The sequence below is a fragment of the Bombina bombina genome, chromosome 1 (genome assembly GCF_027579735.1).
Source record: "Bombina bombina isolate aBomBom1 chromosome 1, aBomBom1.pri, whole genome shotgun sequence".
NCBI lineage: Eukaryota > Metazoa > Chordata > Amphibia > Anura > Bombinatoridae > Bombina > Bombina bombina.
The window spans coordinates 420,911,152-420,923,423 of NC_069499.1; positions in this window are offsets into that span (position 1 = coordinate 420,911,152).

A 12,272-nucleotide genomic window follows, 5' to 3' on the forward strand; every position below is an offset into this window, starting at 1 on the left:
AAGTATTTTCTTTAATGTGACGTTTCGGGACACAAACAGTCCTCTGACAAACAACAAGTGATCAAATCAAGCCTTTTATTGCTCTCTGTGACCCTCCTCCCATTATTCAGCCAATCATAGCTGTCCTAGTGTGTAATCAATTAATGACATCATATGCCTGTGTTGTATATATCGTTAAGTGTTAAATATCATCAAATAGTGTGAAAAACATAAAGTGAACACCTATGTAGTAAATCAATAGTGTGAATAAATGTAAACATCGAGACTGATCACCCCTGATACCATCACCACTGTTGTAATAGGGAAACTACATGACCCCATTGGGACCCTTCAAGAGGAAATTTGGCAGCCTTACCACCAGTGGCAGCACACCCAGGGTCATTTCCTTTTTTAGGTCAAGGCCACATACGCGGAGGGGGGGGCATTGCCCGCCGCCCCCCCTTACCAACGGAGACGATGAGCACAGTAATAAACATCAGCTCTTGCCAACTAAATCTAGCTGAAGAAAGCTTATTGAATAAAGGCCTATCGTTTGTTCCAACCTCAAGAATGAATGAGTTCAATACGTATATTGATGTTCAACGTTTTGGAAGGAACCTACATTTAAAAGAGTTTTTCAGGAATAACACAGACCAACAGGAGCCCTTTCCGGACTAGGGGACAGTTTGACCCTTGCTCTAATAACCTGACTATTAATACGGTCACTAACTATATGGTACAGCAGATACAGCAGAAAACTATTACAATATTCAATGATAACCTGACCAAGGAAGAAAGAAAGGCGTTGAAAGCCTTACAAGATGATGATTCGATCACGATATGCCCCGCTGACAAGGGGGGAGCCGTTGTAATATTGGATACCCTTGACTACAAGAAGGAGATAATGCAACAACTCGATGACAAGAACACATATCTACCTTTAAATATAGACCCAACTCATCAACTCAAATCTAAGATCGATAATACACTGATGGAATGGAAAATGGGAGGATTAATCTCTGAACAGGAGTCAAAGTTTTTACAACAGGAATTCCCGATCACCCCTATTATGTATACTTTACCCAAGATACATAAAGATGCTGTCCATCCTCTGGGGAGACTTATAGTCTCTGCCAGGGGTTCGTTGCTACAGCCCCTGGCTCAATATGTGGATATGTACCTACAACCGTGGGTGAAACAACAAAGGTCCTATGTTCGAGACTCCACTGATTTTATCATGCAGATTACCCAATTTACCGACATCAAACCTACAGATATACTTGTCACGCTGGATGTGGCAAGTTTATATACTGTAATACCACATAACTCCGGTATAGCCGCTGTGGCCAAAATATTAAGGGGTGTACCATACATTGGTCCGCCTGAAGAGGTCCTCATTACTTTACTGAGACTATGTTTCACTGAGAATTATTTTCGGTTTGATAAAACATTTTACCTACAGATATCGGGGACGGCGATGGGGTCCAATGTGGCCCCATCCTTGGCCAATTTGTATATGGCTGAATATGAAACAGAATGAATGAGGGTCTTTGAAATTGAGCACATTAGATATTATTGTTGATATATCTGTTCCTCATCTGGAGTGGTTGAGATGAAGAATTAAATGCATGGATTAAAAGTCTTAATGAGAAGCAAAGCACCATTAGATTTAGCCACATGGCTAACAATGAAAGAGTGGATTATTTGGATGTTAGGATCTATAAGAAGTGTGACCGACTAGGCACTACCCTGTTCCGTAAGGCCACAGATCGTAACTCTATCTTACACTCCACAAGTTGCCATCAACCATCATTAATAAAAAAACATCCCAAAGGCACAGTTTCAGAGGGTCATCCATAATAATACAGAGGAAACCAAGTGTGCTATTCAACTTGATGAGATGACACAGAGATTCCTCGAGAGAGGCTATAAGAAAAAGTATCTATCTGAGATGCGACGAGCAGCGCTTGAGTCCTCAACATCGACGTATAAGGATGATACCACTAACCAACAGATGACATTTGTGACCACATACTCTCCTGACAGCTATATTATCACTAGAGCAATTAAGGAAGAGTGGAAGTTGATTGAAGCAGATCGATCATTACCGTTCATGAGATGGCAAGCCCCCAGAATTGGGTATAGGAGGGGTTGGAACCTAAGAGATACTTTAATGAAGACAGATATTGATTTGACTACACAACAAATGACTTGGCTTAGCAAGAAGAAAGGGTGTTATAGATGTATTAGTTGTGTCACGTGCAGTGGCATGATCACGGGTACACATTTCCAACACCCGGAGAAGAAGAGAAAATATGAGATCAAGTACTTTCTTACTTGCACCACACAATTTGTGGTTTATCTTCTCAACTGCCCTTGTGGTAAGTTTTACATCGGGAAGACAGTTGATGACGCCAGAACCAGAATGGCGAATCACCGGTCGAGTATTCGAGCAGCTATACTAAAAGGGAAGTCCGACTTACCTGTGGCTTGGCACTTCATGAAGGCAGGTCACAAAGTGGGTGACCTGAGATTCTGGTTGATAGATCATGTCCCCAAATTGAGATGACAGATCCAGGATCCTTCTACAAAAAGAGGTGAGATGGATCTACGAATTAGGTACCCTCAATCCGAGGGGACTAAATGTACATTCCGGATGGCAGTGCTTTCTATGACTATCCTTTACATTGAGAATCAATGATCCATAATGACCTATGATGAGAGTTGGTGGGTCGGAAGGTTTTTTGTTATGGGCGTCCATAACACACATAGGGCCAGGAGAGTCCATGATTTATATATGAGAGACATTTGATGAGGAGATGATGTCTTCTAATACTATTACTCTAATAATACAGAAGTGGTTTTAATGTGTCTCTTCAATTAATAACAGATAGGTATATACGTGTTGTTTTTAATTAGTTTTATGCTTATGTTTTACACACACTTTAGTGTATTATCTTGATGGATCACCCTGGGTCCCACCTCGGTATGTACCTTTAATATTATAGTATTGACTTGCTACTGATCTCATAGTTAGGTGTTCTGATATTTGGAGATATGAAGGCCCCGATTGGTGACTTATCTAGCGCTAAGGATCATATATGATATATTGGTGAGGAGGTCATTTTCGTGTGTACATAAGAGCGATAGGTTATGGTATAGTGTCTAGTCAGTTACATATGGATATATGGTTAATGGACAGATGTTGTGGATGCCATAACTCTGAAATTACCTTATGATAGTGTTAATACCGAGAGGATGATGTGTTCTGAGACTCATGTCTGGTGGTGTGGAACTACATGACTTGTGGTATGTTGATGAGCTGGATAACCAGTTAACCTAGGCTACACATGAACAGTTTTGCAGGAGCGCGCTTCACAATCTGGCTATACACTTTACAATTATTGTGGTGTAGTACCCATTCACCAAGATCACCTAAGTTGTATATAATTAAGTCGTCATAGTCGGTTTTTCAGTTATACATAACACAATATGAGTATTCTGTTGTGTGGGGTTACCATGACAATGACCGTCAGATATGGATATGTAATGGTTAGTTTTTGTATTCTGTTTCCCATACTTAGCTAAGCACTAACAGAGACCGGGACGATATATTTTTTTTTATTTTTTGTGTTTTTTTTGTGTGGTTTATTCAATAACTTAGACACAGTGAGGCAGGATGACAGATATGGATCATCGTAATATACAGATATACACGCCCACAGGAGGTGGGATTACGGGATCAGTTGTACATGTTCACGATATGCTGGACACTGGTTATGTTTGTCATTTGATCAGACATTAAGTATGTATTGTAGACACTCATTTTGCGGTTTATTATGTGGATAAGTGTATGTACAGGTAATAAAGATAGTTTTGTCCTGACACTGAAGTTGTTTGTTATGACAGGTATACACGCCCTGATATGGGCGGTGACTTAGAGTGTGTGAGGAGTACAGACAACACCCCCTGATGTACGATCGTGAATGGAAATGACATCTTTGGTTTTATTGACAGGGGATGATTTTGCTAAACTCTAAGTCAGTAATTGCCCATATGCGCACAAGATATTAGAATGTTACGGTAACAATATGTATGTAGTATATACGTAAACACAGATGACTATAGGTCAGAGGGGTGTGACAAGCTTGTCAGCTCCCCATAGGTTACTCATAGGATTTGGTTACAGGTCATGTAGTTATCCCTATTACAACAGTGGTGATGGTATCAGGGGTGATCAGTCTCAATGTTTACATTTATTCACACTATTGATTTACTACATGGGTGTTCACTTTATGTTTTTCACACTATTTGATGATATTTAACACTTAACAATATATATAACACAGGCATATGCTGTCATTAATTGATTACACACTAGGACAGCTATGATTGGATGAATAATGGGAGGAGGGTCACAGAGAGCAATAAAAGGCTTGATTTGATCACTTGTTGTTTGTCAGAGGAAGGGACTGTCTGTGTCCTGAAACATCAAACATTAAAGAAAATACTTGTTGTCACAGTTGGCTGAAGTCCAGTGAGTGCTTATCAAGCGTCACAGCACCCTGGATTGTACACACACACACACACACACACACACACATATATATATATATATATATATATATATACACACACATACTTTTGGGCCCTTTCCACTCAAATACCTGAAAACATGAAAAATTATTTTGAATCAATTTTAATATTTAATAATGTGTTTTACTGTGTATGTACTGCAAATATTTTATATTCCAATTTGTAAATAGACATTCCTATATATATATATATGTATATATTGTTTGTAGTGTGGATGCACTCTCACTGATAGTCTCCAACTGCCAGGGTGCTGTAGGGGTTACTGATAGCAGGTTGTATAAAGCACTCACTGGACTTCGGTCATCTCACAGCAAACAAAACTTTATTCTTGTAACATTTCGAGATACAGAATTCCTTCCTCTGACAGTCATATAGTGCAAACATACAAACATATATAGGCCTGTCAAACCCACCTCAATTGGTTGAACCAATCCCCACAGGTTGTGTGCAAAGTACCATCACTATAGCAACAAAAGTGATTACAGATAATTACTCTATCTAGCACAGATAATAATAAGAAAAGCTTTACATGTTGTTAGAGTGTATTCAATGAACACAAAAGTGGATCATATATATAAAAAACGCTATAATACACACACTAGGTTAGTGCCTGTGCACCAGAAGGACCTACACACCTCCGTGTTTACCATCATGTCATAAAGCTGGGCGTCTATTGTGCGCTTCCATTCAAACAATGGGACCCTCCACGTATATAGCCTATATAAGGGGGCGAAATCTTAGAGATGTCTTAGTCAGAACCGACATTACGCCTGATGAAAGAGCACAAAAGTGGCTAAGGAAGAAACAGGGGTGCTTTAGATGCCAAAGCTGTGTGACCTGCAATAGCATGCTGGTGGGCACAACATTCCAAAATCCAATCCGGTCTAAAAAATACAAGATTAAAGGGACATTATAAACTCATTTTTTCTTTGCATAAATGTTTTTTAGATGATCTATTTATATAGCCCATAAAGTTTAAAAAAAAAAATGTATAGTTTTGCTTATTTTTAAATAATATTGCTCTGATTTTCAGACTCCTAACCAAGCCCCAAAGTTTTATGAGAATACCGCCAGCTACCTTCTACAGCTTTCTCCTATTTGTGTAAAAGGTCTTTTCATATGCAAAAGAAGGGGGAGTGTCTTATTTCCCACTTGCAGTGGGCTTTCCAACTACATTTTCAGCAGAGCTTAACTGGGAGCTTCTAAGTAAGTTTTTAAACAGTTTTATACTGGATTTTTATATCACTATCTGTGCATCTTACTCTTTATAGTAGTGTCTATTACATGCAGTTATATGAAAATGAGTGTATACTGTCCCTTTGAGGCCTTTCTCACCTGTACTACAGAATATATTATTTATCTACTAAACTGTTCCTGTGGAAAGTTTTATGTAGGTAAAACGATAGACGATGCGAGAACTAGGCTAGCTAACCATCGCTCCAGCATTCGCACAGCAATACGGACTGGCAAAACAGAACAACCAGTGGCACATCATTTTCTTGAGGCTGGCTACACCGTCAAAGATCTTAGATTTAGGATAATTGACCACGTTCCATGACTCAGACAAGGAGGAAATAGAGCAAAAATACTCTTACAAAAAGAAGTCAGATGGATCTATGAACTGGAAACTTTGTTCCCAAAAGGACTGAATGTCCAAACAGGCTGGCAATGTTTCTTATGAAGCTCTGGGATAATCTTATGTCCTCTTATTATACATTTCTGAATCTATTTTTTCCTTCCTTTCCCCACCCCTACCTCCATTACCTCTTTTACCTTGTCCTCTCTACACTCTCCTTCCTTTTCTCTCCCCACCCCTTTTTTATCTTTCCTTTCTTCACATTTATTTATGAATTTTTTACATTTTGTTTACATTTTTTTTTTAAATTATTTTTTCACATTTTTTCACATCTGTTGCAATTTTAAAATTACTTATTTGCATTTGTATTGCAACATTTTGATTTGTGCAGCTATATAATACCCCCTGATTGGAGCTTAGTACCATCGTGCACATATTGCCCTGGTCCGTTTTTTCTGCCTAGATTTTTCTTTTTAATGACAACTTACAATGACTTGATTCTCGGCTGTATTGACACATAGCCTATTGGAGGGCGTTTTTCAATACCTGTAGCCTGTAGGATTCTAATATGCTTTTAGAATGTAAAAGAGAGACAAAAGTACTGTTATGGCACACTTATAATATCAATAATGGATATATTTACCAAACAATAAAGGGTAAAGGGGATAAGTGGAGAGACTTAAATAAAATGTAACTTTTATTAAGATTAATTTAAAAAACTGGGACACGTTTAAAATCACTTAAAAGACATACACATATACATGCCTGCCCCCTGTTAAATGAGTCAAAAGTACTCAAAACGATAATATAACAGTAACACTTAATACAAATAAATATATGTAGCATATACAGAAAAATGTGTATACTCTAATAGGCACGGATTGCTGTGATATCTACCCTAACTCGCTATTTGCCACAAAGGCTTAAACTAGCTTTCACAGCACCCAAGCCAATTTAGAGAGGAGAGGGGTTAGTACCCCAAGCTACACCAACTATTGCCAAGTGTAAACTATAGTGTGCAAACGCACCAACAATTAAATTATATTAACAGAGGGCAGTGCAAACGTCTGACGTGCGTTTCGCCACTGCTTTTTCAAAGGATTTTAATGTAATCAGGGACAGATGGGGCTATTTGCCCTATTGGATGGTAGAAGCGGGGGCGTGGTTAATTTGGACTGAGAAATTAGCATATGAGCCTACCTAAATTTAGCTTTCAGCAAAAGAATACCAAGAGAACAAAGCACATTTGATAATAAAAGAAAATTAGAAAGTAGTTTAAAATTGCATGGCCTGAATCATGAAAATGTAATTTTGACTAGACTGTCCCTTTAAGTGTTTGTGATGCAGATATTTTCCGTGCTACACATAATGTTGACCACTTTGTTAGAAATACAAATGAGCAAGCAGGTGGTGAGGCATCTAGAACCACATTATCTCTCCAAGAACTGATAAATAAGAAAAAGTTATACAGTATTTTGTTAAATAACATAAACAAATAATTTAGGAAACTTACAAAACCCTGTTAAAGAGCCATACCACCCACATTTTTCCTTTCATGATTTAGAAAAAGCATGCAATTTTAAACAACTTTCTAATTTACTTATATTATCTATTTGGCTTCATTCTCTTGATGTCCTTTGCTGAAAAGCCTATCTAGATAGGCTCATTAGCTGCTGATTGGTGGCTGCATATAGATGCCTCGTGTGATTGGCTCACCCATGTGCATTGTTATTTCTTCAACAAAGGATACATAAAAAAATAGCAAAATTAGATAATAGAAGTAAATTGGAATATTGTTTAAAATGGTATTCTCTACCTGAATCATAAAAAAAAAAGTTTGGGTTTAGTGTCCCTTTAAATGTGGTTGCAATTGCTATATTTCAGCATATTGAGGTAAATGTATACTGCATATGTCACAGGACCAACATCAGTAATTATTGAAAAAAGTGTAGCATCTAATTAATTGCTGTCATGTTTTTAGTGGCAATGACAAGATGTACCAACAGAATTAGAGTTCTTGAGTCAAGTGTAAACACTTATTTACTATCAGCCAGATTATGAGTTTTGAGCGCTATAAGGAAATTAACGATCACAACATTTTCGGCATTATTTCACCTCCCTATAGCGCTGCTATTATAGGTTTTAAAAAAGCAGGCTTGTGCGGGCGATATGGTGGCGTTGAGCTCCATACCGCACCGAAATTAAGTGCTGCTTTGACGTGCTTGTGCACGATTTCCCTATAGACATCAATGGGGAGAGCAGGCAAAAAAAAACCTAACACCTGCGATCGCGGAAACAAAAGCTACGTAACGCAGCCCCATTGATGTCTATGGGGAAAGAAAAAGTTATGTTTAAACCTAACACCCTAACATTAACCCCACGTCTAAACACCCCTAATCTGCTACCCCTAACATTGCCGCCACCTACATAATTTTATTAACCCCTAATCTGCTGCCCCTAACATCGTCGCCTCTTACATTACAGTTATTAACCCCTAATTCTGGTGCCCCTAACATCGCTGGCCACCTACCTACACTTATTTAACCCCTAATCTGCCGCCCCCAATGTTGCCGCCACTAAACTAAAGTTATTAACCCCTAAACCTAACCCTAACCTAACCCTAAGCATAACCCTAACGTAACTCTAAGCCTAAGTGTAACCCTAACCCTAACACCCCCTAATTTAAATATAATTCAAATAAATCTAAATAAACCTTACAATTATTAACTAAATAATTCCTTATTTAAAACTAAATACATACTTACCTGTAAAAAACAACCTAAGCTAGCTACAAAATAACTAATAGTTATCTATTGGCTGTTACAATCAGCCAATAGAATGAGAGCTCAATCCTATTGGCTGATTGGATCAGCCAATAGGATAAAAGGTCAATCCTATTGGCTGTTTGCAACAGCCAATAGGATTTTTTCCCCTTTAATTCCTATTGGCTGATGGAAATCTTTCAGCCAATAGGAATGTAAGAGACACCATCTTGGATAGACGTCACTTAAAAGGGAACCCTTCAGTTTACACAAACCACCGACAACCGTAAGAAGAGGATGCTCCGCGCCGGATGTCTTGAAGATGGACCCGCTCCGTGCCGGATGGATGAAGATAGAAGATGCCATCTGATGAAGACTTCATCTCGCTTGGATGAGGACTTCGCAGGCTGGAGAGGATGGATGTCCGGACCTTCGATAACTGTAAGTGGATCGTCGGTGTTAGTGTTAGGTTTTAGAAGGTTTTTTTGGGGTGTTTTTTTTTTAGTGTTAGGGTTTTGGGCAATTCGTAAAAGAGATAAATGCCCTTTAAAGGGCAATGCCCATCCAGAATGCCCTTTACAGGGCAATGTTTAGCTTAGGTTTATTAGATAGGTTTATTTGGGGGTTTGGTTGGGTGGGTGGTGGGATTTACTGTTGGGGGTTTGCTTGTATTTTTTATTACAATGTAAAAGAGCTTATTTCTTTGGGGCAATGCCCCGCAAAAGGCCCTTTTAAGGGCCATTGGCAGTTTAGTGTAGGCTAGGGTTTTTTTGGGGGGGGGGGGTTATTTTGATAGGGCTATTAGATTAGGAGTAATTTCCTTTTTTTATCATTTCATTTTTTATTTCTTGTAATTTATTGTTTTTTGGGTTTTTTTTCTGTAAGTTAGTACATTGTATTTTATTAATTTAATTTATTTCATTTTATTGTAATGTTAGGTTTTAGTGTAAGGCAGGTTAGGTGTTATTTTACAGGTAACTTTGTATTTATTTTAATTAGGTAGCTAATAAATAGTTGATAACTATTTACTAACTAGTCTACCTAGTTAAAATAAATAAAAACTTACCTGTGAAATAAAAATAAAACCTAAGACAGCTACAATATAACTATTAGTTATTTTGTAGCTAGCTTAGTTTTTTTTACAGGTAAGTATGTATTTAGTTTTAAATAGGAATTATTTAGTTAATAATTGTAAGGTTTATTTAGATTTATTTTAATTATATTTAAGTTAGGGGGTGTTAGGCTTACGTTAGGGTTAGACTTAGGTTTAGGGTTACGTTAGGATTAGGGGTTAATATATTTATGTAGAGTTAGTGATGTGGGAGGTCAGAGGTTTAGGGGTTAATAATTTATTTTAGTATATTTCGTTGTGGGGGGCTTGCGGTTTAGTGGTAATAGGTTTATTAAAGCGGCGGTGTGTACGGACAGCAGATTAGGGGTTAATAATCTTTAAATAATGTTTGCGATGCGGGAGGGCGGCGGTTTAGGGGTTAATAGGTTTATTATAGTGGCAACAATGTTGGGGAGCGGCGGAATAGGGGTTAATAAATTTTAATAGTGGCGGCGATGTCCGGAGCGGCAGATTAGGGGTTAATACATTTATTATAGTGTTTGCAATGCGGGAGGGGCTCGGTTTAGGGGTTAATAGGTAGTTTATGGGTGTTAGTGTACTTTTTAACACTTTAGTTATGAGTTTTATTGTACAGCTTTGTAACTTTAGATGGCGGTACGGATCTTGTCAGTATAGGGTGTACCGCTCACTTTTGGCCTCCCAGGCAAACTCGTAATACCCCCATTATAAAAGGACTTTTTAAAAAGAGCGGTACTGACGTTGCGTGACGGCCAAAAAGGTGTGCGGTGCACCTATGCCTTTTTCACTCATAACGCAAAACTCGTAATCTAGCTGTATATGCACTATTTGTAGAAGCATTTCCAGAGCCAGTGGAGTAGCTTTTTGGCTTCAGTGTTGCTGAAAGATGTCATAGAGATTAACGTTTTAGTTTTTTCACTCAACTATATTATAAATATTGTTAAATGACTGCAAAATCCTCTCATTTATGTATGTATTTGCTTTTATACTATTAAATTGTTCATACACTAAATCATCCATTAATGGTGAGATTTATAAGTATCGTAGAAGGTATTATAGTAACAGTTTAGCTTAAATCATGCTGATTTGTTCATTTAGGATTTTTAAAATACAAAGATGAAATGGATATTAAAGTACTGTTTTACTTCCTTAATGTATACCAGCAATTAAGGACTTTATTGCAAAACATCTACCTATAAATTGATTTTGCATTGTTTTGCAGTCCAGAAACATACTCCTGTATCAGCTTTTTAAGATTTTTTTTTTTTTTGGATCTCCTTTGCTGAAAGCCAATATAAATGACAGACATAAATGAACATCTACACTGAGAAAATCCTTAGATTGCAACTTCTATAGGAGCGGTGTAAAAAATACAATGCTCAAAATTACATTAAAGGAAATGTTGGGAAAAGAAAGAGATAAAGTAAACTGCAATATTTCACTATGCATAAATAATTATTTTATGGATACATTGCATTTTCTGTATGTCTCTTTAAAAAAGCATGTGGTCGTTCTAGGGTCTGTAATATATGGCTGTTTGAATTATATTGGTTACCCATCACTGGTTTGCCATATCTATCTTGTACATTGCATATGAATGAAATGTTCAGCTTGAGATGAAATACATTAATAAATGACTGATAAAGATTCATACAGTTCACTGTTTGATTCTATTTTCTTTAGACTCTATCCATTCACATTACCAAAGTAATATGTTCTCTCAGCAAAGTTTCATTTAGATTCTGTCCATCTAATGAATATAGATTTCCTGCTGCTATCAAATAGATCCTACTGTGTTTTCTAATGTTAATCAGGTTTTAGTCCAATTTCCGACATACATATATTAATGCCGGTGGTTAAGCAAGTATTCAGAATACGTTTTTTTCACCTTTTTTATTTTTATGCTTTATAGGAATTTAAAAGAAACTGGCACACAATTTTATGGTCAAGTGCAAATAAATTATAGTTAAAAAGTATATTCTAGTTTTCTTGAAACATGTTTCTATGCTTTAAAAACAAACATTACTAGAGCTGTCAGAGGTAACCAATGTCCTTCTTGCTGTATAACTGAGTACAACAGGCAACCACCATTACTCATCTGCCTTTGATAGGGTTGACAGTCATGTGTTGCTATGCATTCTTAAAGGGACAGTATACTATAAAATTGTTTTGCCCTTAATGTGTTTCCAATTACTTTTTTTTACCAGCTGCAGAGTATAAATGTTTGAGATTTGCTTTTTTAAGGCTTATTTGTGTATATGAATTAGCT